This window comes from Dromaius novaehollandiae, chromosome 3, assembly GCF_036370855.1.
Source record: "Dromaius novaehollandiae isolate bDroNov1 chromosome 3, bDroNov1.hap1, whole genome shotgun sequence".
NCBI classification, from domain to species: domain Eukaryota; kingdom Metazoa; phylum Chordata; class Aves; order Casuariiformes; family Dromaiidae; genus Dromaius; species Dromaius novaehollandiae.
The window spans coordinates 63720948-63735889 of NC_088100.1; the positions used below are offsets into that span (position 1 = coordinate 63720948).

Sequence of the window (14942 nt, forward strand, 5' to 3'; positions counted from 1 at the left end):
GCGTACCAATATGTTAAATATAACATATTTATATAATAACTATTTATAATAATGTGTTATATTTGCAACATGAGAAAAAGAGTGAGATAAACCCTTTTTGTTTAACTGCCAGATAGTCAGGGTTCAGAAGCTGTAGGTTCAAATTGTCTTTACAGACAGTGAGATCCTGACCTCACTGAAAAGAAAGTTTGGCTATTGATTTCATTAGGGTTACTATTTTATCAGCAGTGCCTGCAGCAGTATAGCTGCATCTGTACTGATTTTTTCATGTCTTCAGTACAAGTATGCTATAATTCTTGTTGTTTTTTCAAGCAAGATATCATCAGGCAAATTATTATCTTCATGTAAAGCTGCAGGCAACTTGCGCAGGATGGCAGTGTAACAGCACATGTCATGAAGTGTAACGTCTTTGAAGTATTTTGGCTATTGGAGCTAGAATTTGCCTGCAACTAAGTGCAGCATTATTGCATTTGGACTTTTCAAAATAGCATTGTTCCCCTTGGACAGTTAGTGCATCTTTGCTCAACAACGTGCATGCATTTTAATTACACAGTTTTCCTCTTTTGCTGCCTAATAGCTATATGATATGCTTTAATTTAATTACCAAATGATGAGAACTTGGCTCTCCTGAGTTGTTTCCCTATTGTCTCCTATGATTATTAGACAATTAGTCTTTTATTTGTAGACTACTTGCCACAGTCTTTTCTTAGGTAAGTAATTTATTCTTTTAAATGTAATTGTTGATTTGTTTCATCTGATATCTTTTCTCTCTTTTAAAGGCTTTTTTAGAAGATCTAAGTTTGGAGATTTTAGTTGTTAGTTCTTTGATAGGTTCTCTTTTTTCTGCACTATTCCTGTCAGCAAAAGTTGCCATTTTTTAACTTGGGAAATATTTCTGTTGCAAATCTGCTGCTGTTATTTGCTTCTAATACCTCTGTTGTTGAGTCTTGCTTCACCAAAGGTACCTATAAAGTAAATGAAACAACATGAGTTTACTTGCCTTCTTTGCAATTTTGCAAACCATTTTTGTCAAAAACTTTACTGTTGTCCACACTTTCTATTTTTGTATCAAAGCCATACAAGTGTTTCATCCTTTTATTACTAGCAATGAGATAACAAAACTGTGGATTTATACTAAGTAGAGTCTAGGTAGACTTTATGTAGTCCAGTTGACTGTGTCACTGTTGGCCAAAATATATGAAGGAGCTATTTTTTGTAGAGAGCAATTTGGGCTTGAGCATGTCTAAATATCAGTCATAGGTGAGGTATCTTGCAGTAACTTTTTAATCTGGCTTAATTCTAAGACAGATGGGATAAGTTTTGACTGGGTTTTACTTTGCTGTGAAACAGTCTGGGACCAAAAACCATGAGAAATCTCAACTTAGTTTTGTACTGAAATTCTGCACTCAACCAAACATAAATTTTTATTTGCAGTGATGGGCCTGAGTAATAATTAAGAAATGTTGCCTTTATTAAGTGATGCACTGGCACACTGATATGGTCAGATTTTGGTATCTGACCAGCAAAACTGAAAACTTTACTTTTAATTTGTCTTACTTAAATACACCATTTTTTCAAAGTTACATATGAGTTTTATAAAGATATTTAGTTTAGAAGTCAATTTGAAATTTATTTCTGACTAGAATAAACTCAAAATGAAAATTAGTGAAGAAAACGACTAATTTAAATATCCAAATGGTTTGATGATAGAGAGTAAAATGAATAAAACACATTATTTTTCATAGCATTTTCCTCCTTAAGTAATGTGCAAAGCAAGAACAGAAATTACTTGTAATGGTGCTTACAGTTAAAAAAAAATCCTGTAGGTAATTCAGATAACCTAGCATAGACAAGATCTAAGTCTCTTTTCTCCTGTTTCTGCCTTACCTGTTGAGCAAGAAACCAGGAATTGATTCAAAATCTACTTTTCTACCTGTTCAATTTTCAGTCTTGGCCAGCCCCACAATCTTCTATCCCCTTCTCTTTAGACATTTTTAAGAATTTGCCATTGGCAGGCTTCTGTCAGAGCTCCTTATTGGTATCTATTTTACCCATTTTTTCTATGTAGCTATTACCAGGTCTATATTTTCTAACTCCCACTCATATGGCCATCTTGATTCTGTCATCTCCTGAGTACAGACATAACTTCATTTATTTAGAAAGAGATTATTGGCAAGAAGTTTTTATTTTCTGAGTTTCTGATTTTGGTATGCTCTTATTAACTCTGTTTTTAATTTTTGCTTCTAAGACCAAAAATCTGGGAATTATCCTCGGTCTTCCCATTTTTCCCTATCTTCTGCATTCCAGTTGTCTCTAAAGCTTTCTCTATCCGCATTTGGAATGCAGTCAGAATTTGTGCTTAATGTTGTATTGCCTCTTCTTCCCTTGTTTGTGCCCCTTTTTTCTTGATTAATACAGTTTCTTCTTTTATGGTCTTTTTAAATCCTCCTTCCGTTAAATTAGGGTATCTGAAGGCAGCTATTCTTTCTTGATGCTGCAAGAGAATAATGCTACGTCTTGTTTTGCTTCAAGAAGTAGAACTTTTCCATGTGTTTGGCCACTGGTTTCAGGTCACCACAAAAAAAGAAGGCCTTGTAAAACAAGGACATAGCAACCAAACCACGCTGGAGACAAAGACATAAGATACAAAACTGCAAGTACATAAACAAGTCAAATGGAAAACCTAGCTGGCCTAATACCAAAGCATTGGAAAATAACAGTATCAATATTCAGTGAGTTACTCCTGAAATAGTTATTAGGTACTTTTACTACTTTCATGTTTTTGGTATTTTGATTAGCAAGGTTTCTTGCTAGGTGTTTTTATGATTTTGCAAACTCCTTGCCTATGGTCATTATATTATTACCTCTTTTCCTAAGATTATAGATATTTAGGTTACTTATCAAATACAGTAATTTTTCATCATATTCCATTTCAGAATTACACCTCTTGGTTCAGTCATTTACTTTTTCATGTCTCTGATCTCTTGAACATTTCTCTGGCTCTGGCCTGCAGATCTCCACAAGATTAAGAAACTCATTTTGGATTGCTCCATCTCTCTGAAGCTTTCATGAACTGCTTATTGAATCACTTCTCTCTATTTTTAAGCCTTCCCTTTTCCTCTTGAACTGACAAATAACTTTCAATTTAGAACATACTGAACACGGTACTAGTTTGTATTAAGTTATAATGACTTACTTATCTGCTAGTATTTGAGTTGGCAGACCACTTTCATTTACAAAATAGGTCACCTTCAGTTTTCCATTATGTTCTTGATGAGCTCTCATTTTCTCCAATACTTTCAAAGAATTTATACCCTTGTCTAAATGATTTTGCTTCTCCCTTTCCACATTGCAACCCGCTTTTTCTCTGTGTTATTGGATAAGGCTGGAAATCACTTGAATCCTCCCTGCTATATAATCTTTGCACGTCCAGTTTCTAGTGAATGGGTATGAAATTATTTTCATTTTACACTATACGTTTTAGTGTTCTTTGCATTACAGTGTATTTTTGACGTTGCATAGCTCTCACCTTTTGTTTGCACTGCTTGAACCTAATGTTTTTCATGACATGACAGAGTCTGTGTAGGTCAGGCTGGCTCGTTGAATTGATTCTATTCAATTTTAATAGTTTTAGTAGTTGCAGTGACTGATATTAATCAAATGCATTGCAGCGAAAAAAGACTATTTGATATACTTATCCTAGAATCATATAATACAGGACTCTGAAGTGACCTGCAGTCTATTTGTCTTTCTTAAGGCAAGATCAGCTATACCTATATCATTGCAGAGAATAATTATTGCCTTTCTCTTTGCATTAGTAAACAGAAACATTCTTCAGAATTTGAACTGCTACTGTTTTTCCCCTCAGCCTTTTCTCCAGCCTGAAAAAGACAGAGCTCATCTGAGAACTGAAACATTTTATTGAAGTCCTTAAGATTTCTTTACAGGTATCTAGTTGAAACCTAATGGCTTCTGACCTCCATAGGTCAGACTAGATGATTCAGTGGGCCTTTCGGCCCTTAAATATTATGAAATTTAAGAGTAATCTGTCACAGAAGAGTTCTTCAGATTTTATTTGCTTCCTTTTCTGATACTGACAAGTGTGTCTCCTTTGATGATTTTACTCCAAGGTTATATTAGTGTGCAGTTCTGTGTACAGCAAGAGAAATCCATATTTCTTAGAATAAAAATAAACACTTAATTGCTGCCTCAAATATGAAGCTACATATTGGCAAATGGTAATTGTGTGTTACCAATTTGGAAATTCCTCCAATACACTCCTATCAGACAAGATCCCTGTTAAAAGCAAATAATAATTTAGACTGATTTTTGCTGCTTCATAGTCAACTGAGAGACTTTCTTGTTTATTTTACAAATTATAGTGCCTTATATTTCTACTTTTTAAAAATGCTTCTTTTAATGTATATTTTAATTTTATTATTATTATATATTAATGTTAATCATATTAAACTTACTAAATGTATGTCTTTTACACAAAAAACAGTGAAGTCTGAATGCTAGAATATTTTCAAGGTAGCTGAATACTATTCAAATTTTTACAATTTGATGATAGTCTGATAGAATTGCTGAAAAAAAATACCAAAAGCATACCTAGCCATCTTGTAGCCACTGCATTGCAAATGCAAATGCCACAGCCCTCTTTGTGGAGTAAGAGAGTTGGCCTTATCTCCTTTGAGCCATCCTGAGAAGCAAAATATATGCCAAAATCACTTAATAAAAGTAGAGTAATATTTTAAATTTTGTATCCTTTTAGTGAATTATCTTCCAACTAGATATGGTTAAAGATACAACACTTCAATTTCACAGTCTTCTTTCCACTTTAAAAAATTATCAGTGCATATTCAAAATATCATCACGTCCCTCAGGCGGAAGGGAGGACCAAATTGTCCCCTAATAGGTTGTTCTGATGACCCACGTATACCATGGATCCTTCATCATCTCTCAGATCTTTGGCAGCTGACAACACTCATTTGCCAGGCACCAATTTTTTTAGAGGTGCACAGCTAGATACTACAAGAACAAAGGCATTATTAAATAACTGGAGATATTAATGTCTTGACACACTGATTAGAGAAATGATGCATACAAGTAACATATAACTTTTTGCCACTCAAAGCTCTCTAGCATAGAACAATTGTGCCTTCTGTAGTCTGTTACAGATGTTAATATACTGACTTCTTGAAGCCATTTTCTCTGGGATAAAGCAAGGAAGGTGATTCATAACTGTGATGGCAAAGGTATTAGATGTTTTGCACCATGTTTAACTTAAAAGATTTGTAACTCATTGTCAAGGCAAGTCCAAATCTTTATCTGTCAAACTTGATTCCTGTACAAATGGTTTAACATCATTATTCCAGATTTAACTGTAGCCAAGTGGTCCATAATTGCCCTATCATAAGCCATTGTTCCTCCCGTCATCAGTTACTTTCTACTCCTGTAGGTCTTGCAGAATCATCACTAAATTTAAGGACTGTTTATACTGTAGGATGAAAGGAATACTTCCCAACCCAAGTGAATGCAGAGGCCATCTCCCAAGGAGATGAGGAAGAGACCCTAGTATACACTACCATTTAAACTTTGACTCCAGTTTTAGAATTAATCATAGCTGAGAAGTCCAAACTTCCCAAGAACCTTCCATAAGCAACTCAGCATTTCCAGCGTTTCCAGCACTAGCTCTCACCCAAGGCCTTTAAGGATCCAGCATTAAAACTCTCAGCCCATACTCTGCTGAACCATAATCTTAAACCTAATTCGAACCAGTTATAATCATTGCCAAGTGACTCTGATGTAATGCTAACCTGGCCACACTCACCCTTTCTACTGGGAGTTCTTATACTACTTCTGTGAACCTCACACAATGCAGCAACAAAACAAACTCTTACAGCTCTCCTGTCTTGAATCCTAGGCATAACATTAAGCTTAGCTTAATTACAGTCCTGTGACCACCAGCTGTCCAGTAATCTGCCATGAATCTTTCATTGCTGTTTGCATCAGCCGCAGAGTCTTTGCAATCTCCAGCATAAACATAGGTCTTCGTCGCTACTGTCCTTAATTTAAAAACTGACACAATCAGACCCGAACCCTGGCCTTAATGACAGGCCAACAACCTGTATGCTCTGCCAAAAGAGCTATGAGCCAAACTCACCTGCCAGTTTCTGTCTTCATCCTACCTTTGCAGGCCTTACAGGATCTAGCAGTAAGCCTAGTTTTTCAGCCCTGAATTTGACTGTGAAGAGTATCTTCAGCTGTGTTCTAAATCCAGTTTTTAGAGGAAGTTTCTGTAGTGTTTGGGAGTTCTTGTTGCAAAGGAAATGTCTACTGATTCTGGTGAGCAAAGCTAGACTAACCCCTTAACATTTCTAAAAATACCCTCAATAAATACAATAGAACTTTTATTTCAAACAGTGCCAAAAAAGCAAAATTGCTTCATATCACCATAGTTTAGCTGGAGTACATTTTGTTAACTGAACAGCAGTGTTGTCTGTTTGAAGTAAACAAAAGAAACAAAGGATGCATGCTAATAATATCTAGCCTATGTTTTATTGTTGTGATAAATTACTAAATTAGTTTTTATGCAAAACTTAATTCTCAAATTTGGCAAACAGGTGTTAATTTTTAGGCATTTACATACAGAACTAGGTTCTCCAGCTAGAATCTAGCTGGGTGCCTTACTCTTCAAGCTGCTAATGCAAAAAATAACTGTGGTGCAGATGGAGAATTGAAGGTCATGTTTTGTGATGACTTATACTTGTGGGTAGATCTTCCAAACCACAAGATCAGTCATGACATTCTGTCCATAATGATTATACAATTGTAATTTAGGTAGGTTGATACTGGAGTTGATATTTATTATTACTGTTTATTTCCAGGAAAATTTTTGGAAATTGACAATACAAAATATTTTGCCTTATTTTTAGTCACCTTCAGGTAAGCAATTCTGCTGAATTTTCAGGATCACAAATAGATTAAATCATTTGAAAATAAGTTACTAAGTTCTTTTCAAATAACTTATTTTAATATTATTATCTTTTTCTAAATAGTGCTATATACAGAAGCTGTCTGGATGAAAAAAGCTGGTCATTAATATTTTATAATGTATCTTTAGTAACTGGACATAGTGATAGTGTTGAATGACCTCTTATGGCATTGATGCTTAAATGCTGATTCTCTATAATTTGAAAAGAACTAAGCATCCTTGCAGGTCACAGACTGGAAAACTTAGGTGAATTGCACAGAAATTTCATCGTGCTGTGTTATTCAGTTTATATCTCTGTTAACATACTGACCTTTATCATCTCAAATATATTATTACATGTATAATCTTCTTGGAAAAATCATTCTTTAAGGCTGATAGAATGTAATCTGTTGCAGGGCAGGTATTTTCTAGTTTTAGAGTGGATTCTTCCAGGTTGACTCATCATATGACATCATATGACAGCTCCAGAAAGCAGGTCATCCTCTGTAGAATTTTTCTTTTGAAGTTAGACTACTGTCAGGGTGCAGTGAGGGCTGATTGTACCCTAAGGGCTGGTGAACCATTGGGTCTCCCCATGGCAGCAGGGCAAGGCCTCGCCAACCAGGGCCCATCCCACCACCCCATAAGGGAGCAGGGTAGACCAAGGGGCAGCTGGGGGCAGCCCAGGGCATCAGGCACCTCTGTGGGGACAAGGCAGGTTCAAGGTCAAGCTGAGAAGTCAGTCCACTGGTCAGGATCAGGTCCAGTGATGGTAACCAGGGTTGGACACAGTCTAGCGATCGCCAGGCAGGTCCATAAAGATGAGACAGATTTGAGGCTGGGCAGTTGGCCTACAAGTTAGAGTGTGGATCAGCAGGGCCCAGGGCTAGTCAGGGGCACAGCTGTGACAGGGCTGGAGGCAAGTAGGCCTACAACATAGCTCAGGCAAAAGCTGAGATGAACTGGGGCTCCTGAGGCCATGGGCAGAGGATATGGGTAGAGGCCGCAGGTGAGCCTGGGTCAGGGCCGTTACGTCCTATTAGTGCACACAGGGCCTTGACAAATGCACTGTTTTCATCCCTCCTGTGTCAAAGTTGTATCTTAGTGTATGAACTAGCTTGATCAAGGTATATTGCAAAAGACATAAAGTATATAACTACTACTGTGCTGACAGACTAACATTACCAGTAGTTGTGTGCAATATTGCTCCAAGAATCTCTCTCAACTCAACACGTTCCTCAGCTCCCATAGGAAAACAAGGTTTTGAGAAACTTCTTATAAGCTGAGGGTAAAGGATTTCACTTTGCCTGATAGTAACTTAAGATGTCACAGACCTCACTGAGTTCCTTCTCTTGTGTAATGCGCCCACAAACATGAACTATTCCAAAAACTATATCTTGGTGTGCTTCTAAGCTTAGTACATGCAAAGAGTGTCCAGGCCTCTCAGGCTCACTCCCTGCAACTACAGAAATATTTATTTGTTTTTAAAAACACAACTTAAGCTTACTTTAGCCTTTCTTGTTCTAAAATGTGTGTCCTCATACATACTTACATGAAATAGTAGTGTTTTTCTTTGAAATGGCTTTTATGCTAACTAGAGGTATCTGTCAAACCTAATTTTAGTTCTGTGAAAATTTTCAAGATTTAGAAATATTTTTCATCCTACATAGAGACAAAATGTCAATAATGTAACCATTTATAAAAAACTAAAATCTCCAAGTATTTTTCTTTAGGCACAGTATTTCAGAATGGTGTGTTCAAAACAACTGGATATTTAAATTCAAGTTTTTTATCCTTGAGTGATAAGAAGTAGATAATGGACACTCACTGCTTCTATTGCCTGGGAGAACCTCAGACTTTAGGACAGAGCTTGTTATGCAAATCCTTTAGTTGACTCTTAAGCCTGAAAGAACATGGTGGCAATGTTGTATCTGGCAGGGGCAAGTGCTGTCTCTACTCCATCCATCCAAACCTGCCTCCTCTTATGCAAAGAACATGAGTTCAGTTTAAACACATATACCTTCAGTTCCATTTAAACTGGACAAGAAAATGCCCACCAGTGAAGTCAGAGGGCAGAAAGAATGTTAATAATAGATCATACCCCCTCATTTTTATGTAACTTTTTTCCTGATTTATGAATCTTACTATATACAGTGAACCACATTGTCTTTGATGGATAGGTACAAATTCCATCAATAGCAGTGAGAACAGCACATGCCTTCATTCTCCTCATATGCAACAAAATACAGTTATATCAAAGACTGCTCCTCCTCCACAGTCTTTTCATAACCATCCACATCGCATAGTTTAGTTAATCTTAGTACTTATTTGCTTTACTATTAAATTGCAGTTTATTATTCTATTTCAGTTTACAGCAAATTCTTCTTGTATTTAAAGTCTTTTCTCCTCATAGTCATCTGAGAGAGTCTATTTGGCATTCTGAACTTGAAATGTTTTTCTTTCTTTTCAGTATTTTCTCCATCTCATGGTAGTTCGTTACAGCTTCTGAGTGTTGGCATTTATTTTATTTTATTAGCCCATGTAGAGCTTTGACAAGTTGCATTTTATTTTGTTCTAATCCTCCTGCCCAAGGAATTGCATGGACCCTGTAAAAAGATACAGGAAAAATATTTAGTCACATTTTTAGCCTATCACTTCTGACAGTATCTCTCTTAGTCTAAACAGGATTTGTCAGTATTTTAACCTAAAGTCTACCCTTCAGTATGCATACAACCTTTTCATTGAGGTGGGAGCAGTATGTGCATATGCAAGGACACAGTATGACCTTATACGTGTAACTTATCTTTTTAACATAGTTTTTTGTTTGGTTAGTTGAGTTTTTTTAAGTTCAGGGAAAAGAAGAATAACATTTTAAGGGACTTTAAGATGAAGCATTTCTCAGCAATTGGTGTGTCTGAAAAGGAAGTACTGAAATAAAATGATTAATAAAAAGGAGCAAGTATCTAGGCCCTGATACTCTCCATCCAAGGGTTCTGGAGAATTTATGAAAGATGTGCCTGCCATGCTAGCAAAACAATGCGGTCTCTTTAAAACTAACTGCTGTGCTACAGGACTGGAAGGTAGCAAATGTCAATCTGTCTTAACAATCGAGTGATAACTTCGCTGGGAATCCCACTGGCTTTAAAGTGCTATGAGGGCAGCGCTAGTGACAGGAGTGCATGACGGTAATGGCAATCATGAGGTGAGTCTCAGTCAGAGGGCATTCAGGCAGTCTCATAGTCTTGTGGGAAGAGAACCGTTGTGGAGGATTGGGGGGGGGACGGGCTTTCCCAGCTGCAGGAAATGCCTGTGGTGAATTGCCAGTTGTTGTGAAGGTGACGCAGGTGGGTGAAAATGGCCTTCATGAGCTATGTGACCAGTGCTTGAGGGGCATCCTGGTAGGTCTGTAGTCTTGCAAGAAAGGACACAACTGGTTGGGGTGGGGGGAGAGTTTCATCCTGTAGCAGTAGATGCCTATGCCAGGCTTCGAGTTGCTGTGAGGGCAGTGCGGGTGGTAAGGATGATTTCATGAGCAAAACGAATCACGATCAGGAGATGTTCAAGTGTAGTCTTGTGAGAAGGGACCCAGTGTTGGGAGACAAGCCTAATCCCAGAGCAGCAGGCACCTGTGGTGGGCTTGCTGTTTAGCTGGCCCTTAGAGAACACAGCAACTAGGGACTGCAAAGAGAGACTCAGCAGTTACAGTGGCAGGTCATGGGGCAGGGCACAAGCGAGGGAACTGGGATGCTTCTCAGACTGCTGTTCTCTGTTAGTGCTTCCAGAGTGCTTAGCAGTTCCAGGCTTTGCTTCTAGATCTTCTGGGAGCTTCTGATGTCTTCGGGTATAGACTCTTTCTGCTGGGAAAGGCTGACTCCTGATGAAGGAGGGCCAGATACCCATTCAGCTAGTGCTAGGAAAGAGCTACATTATTGCCAGGCGCAGAGCATAGGTCCCAAGGTGCACCTCCCAGAAGCAGTAGTTTGTGCAGAAGGGCATGTGGAAGAGGGCCAGATACCTGCTGAAGGCCACGTGGAACTCATCAACAATCGTAGTATTGCACCACAGGGTATGGTTCCCAGCATCAAATGGAGCAACTACCCCTGACACAGGAGAAGCCTCTACTCAAGACGGAGCTCCAGTGGGAGGATGAAGCTCTTCAGATCTCAGACTGCAGGGAGTGCTTGTTGCCTCTCCCTAAGGCTGGGGCACAGGAAGACAATGCCCTTGCCTGCAGGAGCTGTGTGCTAGTTGATGAGCTGTGTTGCTGAGATGAGAAGCTGTGGGAGCAAGAGGGCAAACTGCACAGCATCAAGGAATATTAAAAAGACATGGACAGGATCTTCACAGAGACCCCTCAGAGGCAAGATCTGGAACCTCTAACTGCACAAAGAGAAAGGCAGCCTCTGGTTGGTTGTGGGACAAATGGGGGGGAGGTCCCATGATGGAAACAGCTGTGACTTTTGGCAACAGGAAGATGGCTCCTTTTCCACCTGAAGATTTGCAATTGTGGATTTGGTACAGTGCACTGGTAGTAGACAAGGGGGAGAAGGCCATCTCTGGGAAAGAGTTGGAGCCACCTGATGAACTATGCATTAGGATCAAGAAGAAGCCGCAAGTGGTAGTAGGGGGAGACTCTTGGCTGCAGAAGACAGAAGCCCCCATCTGCTTGCCTGACTTGCTCTCTAGAGAGGTTTGTTGCTTGCTGGGAGCTTGGATCCAAGATGTTGCAGAGAAACTGCCAAGGCTTGTCTGGCACTCAGACTATTACTCTTGCTTCTTAATGACATGCACACTAGTGATACTTCTAGGGAGACTTTGAGCATATCAAGAGTGACTACACAGCTTTGAGAGTGAGAGTCAAAGGCATGGGGGCCCAGGTGGTGTTTCCCTCCATCCTGTCAGTGCAGTGGAAAGGCTTGGGAAAGAGCAGACAGAGCCTGTGGTCAACGTCAAGTTGTGCAGCTGATGTCGTTGACAGGGATTTGGCTTTTGTGACCAGGGACCCACTTTGGAGATTAGGGATTCTTAGAGAGAGATTGTGAAAAGGACTCTGCTGAAAAGGGTCTGGGAGTCTTGGCAGGCAGCAAGCTGAATGTGAGCCAGCAGCATGCCCTGGCAGCCAAGAAGACCAACAGCATCCTGGGCCATACTGGAGCACAGCCAGTAGATGGAATGAAGTGATTATCCTCCTTTACTCAGTATTCATGAGACCACTACTGATGAGACCTCATCTAGAATACTGTGTCCAGTTTCAGGCCCCCCCAGTACAGGAAAGACATTGATAAACTGGAGTGAGCTTAGCGGAGGACCACCAAAACAGTCAGGTGGCCAGAGCACTTGCCCTGTGAGGAGAAGCTGAGGGAAATGGACTTGTTCAGCCTGGAAAAGAGAAGGTTTTGAGTGGGACCTAACAGCAGCCTTCCCCTAGCCATGAGAAGATTATCAAGAAAATAGATCCAGGCTTTTCACTGGGCTGCATGGTGGAGGACAAGAGACAACAGGTGTAAGCTGAAACAAGAGAAGTTCAGACTGGGTATAAGGAAAAATATTTTCACCATGAGGACAGTCAACCAGTGGAACAAGTTGACCAGTGAGGCTGTGCATTCTCTGTCCTTGGAGGTTTTCATGACCTGACTGGAAAAAGCACTGAACAATCTGATGTGATCTGACAACTGACTCCAACTGGGGTTGGAGTAAAAACCTCCTGAGGCCCCTTTCAGATTGAGTTGTCCTGTGATAGTATGAATATCCTATGGACCAATGCATTTAGGAATAGTGAGTCAGTAAGCTCACCGATGAGCACCAGTGGATCTACGTGTTGTGCTTTAGCTGTACCACCTGTTTTCCCTGAACTTCTTGTAGCAGAGTTAACAGAACAAGACATGAAGGTATTAGCTGCTCATGTTTGCAGTCTGGTGTCTTGGCTTTAACCACAGGGAGGGGAGATTTGCTCTGAGTTGATGGACCATGCACTGTGATAGCTGAAAAGTGTATGCGTGTACCAGTTTACCAAGTGTGCTAGGCTTCCAGCAGCGATGTGGGAGGAACAGGTGAAAGGGATGTTAGAACATCTTAAGAGAGCGTTAGAACATCTTAAACAGCCTGTTCTAACTGCACCAGTATTTCTCTGTCTGACCCCTAACTTACATATGAAGGAAACTATATTAAATGAAAATTAAACTGAGAAATATAGAACATTTGGAAAATAATTAAGGATGGAGAGCAGCACCACTCTGCATCACACAGGAATTTCTAAAAGGTACCAGAAAGACAATTCTGTTAATTTACAAGAGTTTATTCATTTGATTAAGAAATTGGGTGAATGTACGTGTTTAGACAAAAATAATGGCAGTAGTAATATTAACATGCTAAGTGATGCATTGAAATAAGCATCTACAGGTAATGATACTAGAATGATTTCTAGCACTTTTATGCTTTAATGCTTTTAAAGTGCATTTCAAATAACTAAGTATTAAGTAATACCTAATTTGAAGGGAAACTGTGGCATAGTGATTTGTCAAAGGTCCCTTGGCAGACCAAGGAAAAGAATTCTGATCTGTGTCCCAAACCTGTGCTGCATTAAACCGTGCGGAAATTCAAACTGAATCTTCGACCTAAAGTGGTTACCAAGCCAGTAGTTGGGTACTGTGGTATGTTAAACTGTTTTCTTTCTGGGATGCTGGCACCAGTTAAATACCTACGCTGATCAACAACCTCATTATAGATTTTGACCGCTCTGTCTTAAAATGAGTTATCCATTCATATGACTGTTGTCCTGACCTGTTTACATACTTCTTACAAAACTGTATGCTTCCTATTTGCAACAGCTTAACAAAACGAAATTCTGGACAAACATCCCTAAAGAAAGCAAAGTCTTTGTCAGGTAGTTCGGCAAAGCTGTATTTTTCTTCATATTCTCCTTCACTAATCTACATTTACACTGTCGCTGTACATATGCCCAAACATTTGCCATGAGAATTTATTGCTAAATAGGGCATCCTCACAAGCTGTTCTCCACCTTCCACTCTTTGGTATGAGGGAGTAGCAAATACTCCGTATTTTTGGCTCCATTTATCCTGTTGGAAGGCCATTTAAATCTGTATCACTCATTGTCTTAGGTAAGTTTGTGAATCATCTTTGACGTTATCTGATATCCCTTCCAGTGTTTGGCATGAGGAGTCTCTTCTGAACAGCACCTAATGTTTCTTTTCATAAAGGATCCATGTGGCTTTAACCAGTAAAATGGCCTTTCAGGTTTCATCAGAGCAGCTTTCATTGGTGCCGAACAGCTGCTGGCTTCCTTGTGCCCAGAATGACTTTCTTCTATGTTGCTGTAACTTTCTCTGTGCTCTGTTTCATTCTGGTAGGGCAAGACTCCACAGAGACTGTACTTCCTGAGTCTGATAAACTGTTGCTTGAGCATGGTTTACATTACAGTGACATCTTTGATGATGTTTAGCTTAGCAATGGACTCATTGGCATCAGTGTAATACTCTTGATTTTTCTTGTTGTCATTGGTGTAATTATGCATATAAAGCGAGCAGGCTCTTTTTGCCATATCTGGCATGAAATGTTTTATCAGCTGGCATTGTTTGTGGGGATGCAGCTGCACAAATTTCACCAAGATGCTATTTTGCTGTCCCCCTCAACACTTAAAACTTCATTGAACCCTGTAGTACTGTGGTCTGTATCCTGCCATTTGAAGTGGTGCTTAGAAATTTCTTTTGTCTCCAGCTGTTGGGCTTTCCTAGACAAGCCCAATCAGATAGCATGGAACTGCAGTGTGAGGGGAGAGACCTTTTCAGCACAAGCACTGACATAGTCTTACAATCTGTGAAAAACACTTAAGCTCCTTGAGAATACTTGCTTCACTCTCTAGACATAGGTTAACTTAATATTCTTACCCTACTTCGCATAGGTCCGTTATTATCAGTCCTAAGTGCTTATTTGAGCTTATTGGACTCCT

The 14942-nt window shown here is 39.3% G+C and overlaps 1 long non-coding RNA gene across 1 annotated transcript in view; it reads left to right on the top strand.

Annotated features, from left to right (window-relative positions):
- Positions 1–507: 507 nt before the first annotated feature.
- The window catches only part of LOC135327875 (uncharacterized), a 57300-nt gene continuing 42865 nt past the window's right edge, over positions 508–14942 (top strand). The window contains exon 1 of the long non-coding RNA XR_010388377.1: positions 508–710. This is a non-coding gene — a long non-coding RNA (uncharacterized LOC135327875). The remainder of the gene's footprint in view (positions 711–14942) is intronic.